Below are 9,670 nucleotides of genomic sequence, written 5' to 3'. Positions count from 1 at the left end.
GCTGAACTGTCTAAAAAAGACTGACAGAAAAATGGTGTAAGGTCCTCAACTCACATCTACAGTATATGTCTTTCAGGCCCTTTCCCTCTGCCAATCAAAGACATCTTTTTTCCAAGTCACCGGACGGTGTGAAAATGATCGAAACAGAAAGGCGGAGGAGCGACAACAACCAGTAAGTTTGCCCCTTTCACACTGCTCAGTTTCTTCTTTATCTTTGGCCTTCTTCACTCTACCCATCAAAGTCATCTTTTTCCCATTTCACTGGATGAACAGAAAACGATTAAAAAAAAAACGACTGATAAAAGTCAACAACAAACTGTTGCTGAGGAATGTGGCGTTTGATTAAATGCGGAACAGGCGATAAGCGCGAGAACTCATGAGGGAAAAGCAACAAGCCATGATAAATGTGCACGCTTTTCCCTCCGCCTGAAATTTCCCAGATATATTTCATGCTTTTAGCAAACAAACTGCGGCGGATTTTCCCTCGTTTGCCAGCCTCCCCGACGCGCCGATATCAAACCCCGCAATGACTAGAGCCGCTTTGATGCCGTCATTCACCCTGTCAGCGATTTTCAGCAACAATCTTGTCTCGCTTCGAGCGCTCCCTTGGCTTGTCAGGAGGGAAAAAAATAAAAAAATTAAAAAATAACACACAATCGAAGAAAAAAATCACACCTTGGTTGCGCCTGCCAAAACACACAAGTTCCAGGAAAGTTCGGGTTGAAAATTTTAACTCATTCAACCCCAAAGTCGTAATTTCACGTATCTTTCAAGAATTTTAGACATTCAATCCCGAGTACTTTATTCATTTCTATACAAACGTTCATTTATACAGAAGAATAATTTTGAGACCCTTCTTTATACATATTTCCATACATATGTAGGTTGAATTTATTAACACCCACAAAAAATGAAAAATGGTATGGTCTGCGTTTGTGAAGTAAAGAAATTAACTGGTCTCTACTGCCACCTACTGTCTTGAGGTGAAACAAGTCAACAAAGAATTTCTGTTTGCTGACATAGTTTGACCGCCGCTCAACAGAATGTTGCAAAAATCGCAGGAAAATCACTGTAATAAATCCTATGAAAATGTATCTCAAAGATTGTAATTATAATGATATTGTATAGTCCAAAATATGGACAATGATTATTTTTGTACACAAAATCTCACACGTGCAGATGCAATCACATACAATGGCAGAATTGTTACATTTTGAAATTTGACGTGTTTTAATCATCTGCTAGAGAGTTCAGCTCCCTAGTGTTCTTTTCCCATTGATTCTTTTATGATATCATAAAAAAAAAATAAGTAAAAGGAATTTCCATAATTTGTAACATAATGCCATATGGGTTAAATTCATAAACCGACAAAATGTTAGTTAATGAAACCTTCACTGTGTACAGTTTAAAAAAGAATTTGAATGCATGCATACTTTCTAGCCACGCCCCTTCCTTAACAGGGCAATTCTAAAACACTGTTATAAAAGATCAGTTCATTGTTTGTGCCTGCCCCGTAATGTTTGTTATTTTCGTTCTACGTTATGAGCTCCAGCAGGAGCACCTAAGAGCGCGATTATCTTGCAGATTATCACAAGGAAATTCAACGGGCAATTTAAGGAGGAAGTGCGGTCCACTTTACTGCAAATCTGACATTTTTCCAAGCGCCGGAGACTCCCACCGCAATGTGCCCCATCCTTCTTCTCGCTCGGCAGCCACAAAGTGGGAGCTGCCAACTTTCTATCCGTAACATACGGGCGCCACAAACAATGTTTAGCTTGTCGTCGGGGTTGCCAGCTCTCAGAGTGATGAGCGCTTTTGGTGGGCCGTGCTTCCTTGTCTTGTCAGGCAGCTAAGCACACCTTCTTTTAATTCTTTGTAATTAATTTAACGTTCGACAAAAAAAAAAAACAAATATAAATAAATTTTATATTTCATATATATATATATATATATATATATATATATACTGTATATAATATATAAACAAATATAAATATAACATATATATAATATATAAACAAATATAAATAAATATTATATATATATATATATATATATACATAATATATCAACAAATATATATATATATATATATATATACTGTATATAATATATAAACAAATATAGATAAATATAACATATATAACATATAAACAAATATAAATAAATATAATATATATACATAATATATCAACAAATATCTATATCTATATCTATCTATCTATCTATATCTATATATATATATATATATATATATATATATATATATATATATATATATATATATATATATATATATATATATATATATATATAAATTTATTTTTTATATAAATATAAATATATTTATAATATAAATATATATATTTAAAGGTTTTTATTAGTTTCAATTTTATAACATTTAATGTTATAACCTTTTATATTTGTTTTTTAATACATATATATATATATATATATATATACAGTATATGCACATGAGATACATTTGCAAACTTATTTGGACAGACTACATGTTGTGAAAAGCCCCTAGACGGAAGTTTGTCACAAATAAATCCCCGACCCCAAATAAATCCTCCAATAAATCCCCTTTTCAATGCTGTGTCTGCACCCTGAACGTCAAACTGTCTGGTCCTGGCGCTCGCTCTTCCAAGCCAACACTTCATTTTTCTCCAAAGCTCAATGGCCCATAAAGCCCCCGCCCCCATCTCCCGCCGCGTCCCGCCGTGTTTTACACAGCCTCCTTGTCCATAATACCATATAACATCAACACATTGCCTTTGATTGGCGCACATAAACATTGACTGTGTCCGAAGCGCGATTCTGACGGCGGGGCCACAACTCACCGCCGCCGTTAACGGCGCTCGGGACGCCAAGGACGAACGTGGACAGCCGTGTTAAGATGAAGCCCGGCTCAGGGTCGCAGATCAACACCGGGACGGAGACCAAGCAGAAGATCTTTTTACAAGACGGATAAAGCAAACGCAGTTAGGAGCAAGAGAAGGTTTACGGTGCAAAGCATCTCAGTTTATTTAACTCATTCGCTGCCAGCCATTACAATTAATACCATAAATATTTACATATAAATATGGAGAATAGTGAGGTTCATGGCTATTGTATTTTGTGGAGCACTGATAGCAAAGTTTGAGCGAGACAGATAGGGAGAGAGAGTCTTAATAAACCTTGCACTCCCTCCAATAAGTTATCTTCATCTCATACACTATTGTTATTTTCTTTTTTGTCCTACCTACTTTTGCCTTAGTGCAGAATTCCAACGTTTGACACTTGTTTGCTACGCACGAGTCGGATGAATGCATCATGGCCGTTCAGACAGAAGTTGCGTGACAAAAGATTGGATTCAGGACCACGTACTCAAGTGGAAAGAGTTGCATTTTTAAAAAAATAACAAAAACAATAAATGTGTGTCGCTCACAATTCCATTAAAAGTACAGATTAAGGTTGCAAAAATAATCGGAATTAGGGCATAGCTTGCACATAGCTAGGGTTCTTGCAAAAGGGCGATAAATGGCTCCGGTTTGCCCCATCTGCTATACGTGCCCAGGTTTTGTTTTTAGTTTTTTTCATTAAAACCAAAGGTCTCAAAAACTCTGACCAAAGTGTAGATTTTGGGTGAAAATTGGAAATTTTCCTATATACAATTTTATGTTTTTACCTGGGGTTTTGCACGCATTAGCTAATTAGCATAGATTTCTATTGCTCGCCCTACGAAAAAACAGATTAATTTCGTATGGCGGCGGCCCACTGTATTTGGAAATGTGAACGACCTCACAAACAAATCCGATTTCACCCAAAAATCGTAACTGAGCATTAATCCCCGCTGTGCGAAGGTAGCGTCGTTCGAACCGCCATCGCTGGCTCGAAGCCTTCAATTGTCTTAACACACAACGAAGGCCTCACATCCATCCAACCGCTGACTGCCGAATAACTTTCCCAAGACAAATGATGAAACGGATGACACGGTGATGTAACTGGTAGAGCGAGCGAGCACATGAGGCAACGCGAGCGCTCGCTCACAGTCAGTTGGAAGAGAAAGTGGCCGTTGGTGCGCCCCGCTGTTTTATGTCGCAGGGGAAACATCTTTATCACAGCGTGTTATTCCACAACACGGCTCCCCTCATGGAAAACACCCCCTGCCCGCCCGCCTTCCTCACTCTCATTGACTGACTGCATTGCTCCGCATAAACTGTGCATGCTCCATAAATAATGGCACGCAGAGCAGAACGCCGCGGCCAGCGCCGCCGGCTTCCCGTCCCGCCGCCGCAGCTGAAAGACGCTCGCTAAAAGACGAGCGCGCCGTTGATCGGAACGCCAGAAATAACTCATTAATTCCTTTAACAAGGGGGTGTTAACAAGGGCCAATTGTTCTTTTTTAAATAAATCGATACTTTGATGTCGCGCTTTCGTAACGGAAAGGTTTTACCGTGAAAATTTGGTAAAAAAAAAAAAAAAATTGCCGTCTTGATTGGAGTATTCTTGTGCTTGGAGTCCCCCGTAAAGTAATTTTTGGTTGTAACTTTGACGCTATACACATCTGCTAAATTCATATCTGTACTTTAGTAGCAAGAGTAAGCTGTCAATTTAGTACTTTAGTACTTAAACTACGTGATTAGTACTTGATTCATTTCGTACCAGCCATTTCTATACCCCCCTTTAAACTCTTAGAAAAATTTATTTATAAAAATTCTATTTAAATAAGTACCTGGGATTCAATATCTGGACTCTTAAAAATGTTAAAATGTGTTTTTGGAATTCCGTGTCTGTTATGTGAGGACTACCACACAACACGCAACAGACGACCCTGCTGCAGTCAAGGGAGGTTGTTAGCATGCTAGCTTATGAGCAAGCTAACGCAATAAACAACTCATTTTCCTTTCTTCCCCTATGTGGTAATAAACACAACAACTGCAACCGGGGCGTAAACATATTAGACAATCCCACTGCACTTGCGCAAGCTTGTTAGCTTGCTAGTTTGTTAGCATAGAGAGCAGTTGCGTATCCGCTTCGTAATGCATAAATGGAATGTCACGTTCAATACCTTTGATGTTGTTTTTGCGTAGTTTTACTTGAAAAGGTTAAGTCTGGTGATGTCATCCAATCAGTATTTTATTACATACTTTATGTTTCGCTCAGATTCCACGTTTCCATTTTGGGGCATAAGGGTTGTGTTGTGTTTTGTGTGCAAGTTTTGCACATACAGTTCGTGAGTCAGTGAGAGTGGGTGGTGGTGGTGGGGGGGCTTTGTCAGAGCGGTGCTGGAATCAAAAAATGCCCCCCCCCCCCCCCGGTTGGACGTGCCCCGCCGTTGTTTACTTTGGGAGGCCTCAGGCCGGCCTGCGCTCAATGGCGCCACTGTACACCCAAATGCCCAATTCAGGACGCGATCATTTACATGCGCTGCAACTGAAATCTTCATGTAAAAGCCCAACCCAAGTTGGAAATCCTATTTTAAACGTAATCTCAGTCAGATTTTTTTTCGATAATCAAGTATAATAACAGCGTTGAGAAAAATACAATCTTTAGCAAGGATCTTTTTTTTTTATGATTATTATTTTATTTATTTTATGATTATTATAAATGGCCATACAACACACAGGGACAATTGGCTCAGTGGTGGAGTGCTTGCCTCCAAACCAGATGACTATGGTAAGGCGTTTTCAAAAAAAGAGACCATGTATAGAAAAGCTCATTTTAAAAAAATAGTAGTAAGGCTTTTAAGATAAAACTGATGTTTAGTAAGGCTTTTTTTTCTATAAAGTTATCATTACTTATCAGTATTTTTTAACAACCATGGACAAAAAACAACCCCCCCTAAAAAAGATGTATAGTAAGGCTTTTACTTTTTTCTAAAAAAAAAAAAAAAAAAAGACCATGTATTGTAAGGTAATTGTTTTTCACTCAAAATAATATGGCTTTTTTAAGTGACCTTCTTAAGGTTTTTTGTTTTAAAAAAGACCATGTACAGAAAGTTTTTTTTAATTTTATTTTCCCCCCAAATAATAATATTTATATATAAATATTTATATTTTTTTTCTTAAAAAAAAAAGACTGTATATATTTTTTTTTCTTAAAAAAAAAGACTATGTATCGTAAGGCTTTAAAAAAAAGACCAAGTACAGTAAGGCTTTTTTTCTTGGAAAAGCAAACAAACAAACAAACAAACATACAAAACATGTATAGTAAGGCTAAATTTGAAGGAAAAAAAAAACACAGGCCTTTTTTAAGAGACAAAACTTAAGGGCTATGTATAATAATGACCATTAATGACCATGCATAGTAAGTTATTTTTTCTTTGAAAAGTCTATACATAAAGGTTTGAAAAAAAAAAACGTCTACATGTGTGTGGGGGGGTGACCATGAATAGTAAGGCTTTTTCTTAAAAAAAAAGAAAAGAAATGAAAAGGCAGTGTATTATTTTTTTTCAATAAAGGCCAAGCCTATACATAAGGGTTTAAAAAAAATGAAACATGTATACTAAGGCTTTTTGTATCAAAAAAGACCATGGCTTTTTTTTTTTTAATGAAAAAAGATGCTAAAACTTGTTTAAAAGAAAAAAAAAGGAAATGGTGTGGAGTTGAACTGACATCCCCCAGTTGAGGAAGTGATCACTACACCACTGGGCCATAACAACACATATAGTGTTTTTTTTTTTTTATATATATATATATATATATATAAATATAATATCGTTCATGCATGTGTGTCCATGAGTCGGACAGCCATCTTTGAACAAAACATAATTACAGACAACGCGACAAGATGGCTTCCAATAAAGGCAGTGGCGGCGCTACGCGGTGGCCGTCACCGTCCGCCCACCTCCCTTGGCCACACCCACATCTCAGGGAATTTCCGCCACTTCGCGGCCATGTTCGCGTTATATTCTCCGAAACAATTCACAAGCAAACAACACGGCTAATCCAGAACTTCGCTGGGCGCAGTCGGGGCCCGCCACGCGCTCCCGCCGCCTCCATCGATCCCTCCCGGCCCGGTGAGCTAACGCAATCACAAACATCAATAAGGAGCCGGCAGGGCCCATCATTAGGCGCTGACGCTGATAAACGAGCGGCCCGGCAAACAATCCCCGCTCGGGCCGAAGGGGCTTCGGAGGGACGGCGCCCCACCTTCCGCCCTCTCGGGGGGCCCCGCCCCTCCCTACCCCGCCCGTCGCCAAGGAGACAGATGACATCCAAAACGGCCTCCTTTCCCTTTTCTGCCCGCTCCTTTTGTTTCAAAGGCAGCTGCCGGCCGCCTGACCTTTGGCCGAAGCGAGCTTGGCCAAACTTGCCGTTGCCGTTGCTCAAAATGGTCAGCGACAAACACTGAATTACAACACATTTGGAGATGCGCTAAATTGACAAAAACTACTCGCACCTGAACAGCCGCCACAAGCAGCACTCATGAAGAAAGCTTAGACATGGGGAAAAAAAACAACTAAATATTTTTCAAGAAAAAAAATGCATGAGGTCCAGATCCTTTCCAGATTTTTTGTTTGCTGAATGTTACTTCAGTTCTTTTTCTAAGAAGCTGTATTTTTTTCAATAATTATTTTCACAAAGGTTTTTTTTAAATACATTTTTTCTCAAGTCCTATTTTTACAAGAAAGGAAGAATACGATAGCTCCAAAGTGCTGATTAAGGGGAAAAAAGGGTAAAGAATATTAATACATTTTAAAAGGTCTTTCCTTAGAATGTTGTATTTATTGCCTAATACTACTTAAAAAAAAAAAAAATCACAAGTTATACTGTTAAGGGATGGTTGATTACCGATACAAAGTATCGTTATTGGGCCGCCACATGGTCTTCAGTTGCTTTCTTGGAGCAGATTTATAATCACAAAATTTTGAAAGATTGAAAACTGCTATCAATTTCATGAACTTTTAAAGAAAATGCTTAAGTGGAATAGGGAGGTTTTTCTTTAAATTATATGACACTATTTTCGGGGGCAGGGAAATTTTCTGTATCAAACATATAAGTGGTGAGTATTGTCTGAAAAAAGTTGTATCAAACATCCCCTAGTATTGTTGATTTCGTTGTTATAACTTATCAAGTGAAGCAATATTAGCAGTGTATTTTTTTAAAAACAGGAAACGCATTCATATTTTCGGTGGTGGGGGGCAGGGATTGAATACAGTATTCCCTCACTTTTCGCGTTCCAAGCCTCGGCATCCTGACACCGCACGAAAACATGACGACGAAATGTCGGCTTAATAACTGCTATCAAGATTAGTTTCTTTATCTTTACCCAGAAACCTTCTTCGCATTGTGGCCAAAGGTACGATCTCTGTGGATTTATGTGTCTCGTATCATTGTGGAAAACGATCGAAAAAAAAAAAGTTTCCATTACGGCGTTTCTTCTTTTTCTGAACTTTGCAAACAACTCTTGATTTAACCAAGTTCCCGTCAAAAGTGCCGTAAACATTTCTGTAAAAAGGTTTAGAATTGTATCTTTTAAAAATGAAGCAGCAACTTCCGCCGGAAGTACTAAAAGTACACGAGGACTACAGTAGTCACGGTAAATCATTTTATTCTACCGAAAATGCACTTTCGACTACAAAGGGACTCGGGAAAAAGAAAAAACTTTAGTCGTTCTTGTTTTCGTGTACAGTACTACTTGCACCTGTCTGGTTTTTTTTTTTGTTTTTTTTTACGACCTAAACGAAACAACTCTCGGCGTTTCCAAACAGTCTTGATGAAGTAGCGCACTTTTCAGAATACACCCACGATGAAGGAAATGTGTTCACGTTTTTTTAAGACAATGTTGACTTTCCGTAAGAGCATTCCAATTTCGGTCAGACTTTTTTAATTGGCAGGTGCACCTAATAAAGTGACAACAGATTGCACAGTGCTTTGCACCAACGTGCAGGTAAAAACAAAAAACAAAAAAAAGATTGTTATATATGTAAAACGCGTCGTCCTTTTTTAGTGTTAATTTGAAACGACTTCGAAAAGTGTAAATCCATCACGGTGTATGGCGCATGCATTTGGCCGCTATAGTTTTAAACAAATTATTGTTCACAGCTCCTTTGTAAGATACATTGGGGCGCTTTTTGTCTTATAGGAAAAATCGGGGGGAAAAAAACAAAAGTTGAAACTACTATAAAACGTTTAAAAATACTAGTCCGTAAGAATAGATAGTAAACGAATTTCCAATAAACACATAAAATGAAACAACGTATACAGCGGTGATTAACATGACTTTCTCTGCATGTAATTTCATGTCTTAAGAATTTAACGGCTCGCATTTTTATACAGTTGCCGGTACAAAAGGAAAAAAAATAAGATAATTCCCGAAATGAGTGTTTTCATAGACGGGAGTTTGTCTTCCGCGCTCGAGCAGTACCGCGGCCTCCCTTGAGGGGGCGCTCCAACACGGCCTTTTCACTGGCCCCGTTCATCGCCTCCTGTGTTCAGAGAAAGCCGCCTCAGCGTGTCTCAAGCTCGGCTCGCAACATTTCCGAGTACCGCCGATCTGTTCTCGGGACATTCCAAAACAAACGTTTCCACTCAAACGCAGTCCAAACATTTAGAATGCGGAGGGATGGTCAAGTACTTGAAAAGTGACAATGGAGTTCGGTGCTGGTGACAAAAGTCTTTGAGGATCACCTGTTTGCTTGTGTGACATTTAAAGAATCATTTTTTTAGGTCATTTTTGTATA

General features: G+C 38.4%; 1 long non-coding RNA gene across 1 annotated transcript in view; it reads left to right on the top strand.

The window, feature by feature from the left end:
• The window catches only part of LOC148419960 (uncharacterized), a 54,397-nt gene that overhangs the window by 32,952 nt on the left and 11,775 nt on the right, over positions 1 to 9,670 (top strand). Inside the window, exon 6 of the long non-coding RNA XR_015866362.1 lies at positions 77 to 172. This is a non-coding gene — a long non-coding RNA (uncharacterized LOC148419960). The remainder of the gene's footprint in view (positions 1 to 76; positions 173 to 9,670) is intronic.

The sequence above is a fragment of the Hippichthys cyanospilos genome, chromosome 8 (genome assembly GCF_059441005.1).
Source record: "Hippichthys cyanospilos isolate Australia breed blue-spotted pipefish chromosome 8, RoL_Hcya_1.0, whole genome shotgun sequence".
Classification (NCBI taxonomy): Eukaryota; Metazoa; Chordata; class Actinopteri; order Syngnathiformes; family Syngnathidae; genus Hippichthys; species Hippichthys cyanospilos.
The sequence above is the reverse complement of the archived record's forward strand: the minus strand, read 5'-3'. Positions and strand labels throughout refer to the sequence as shown.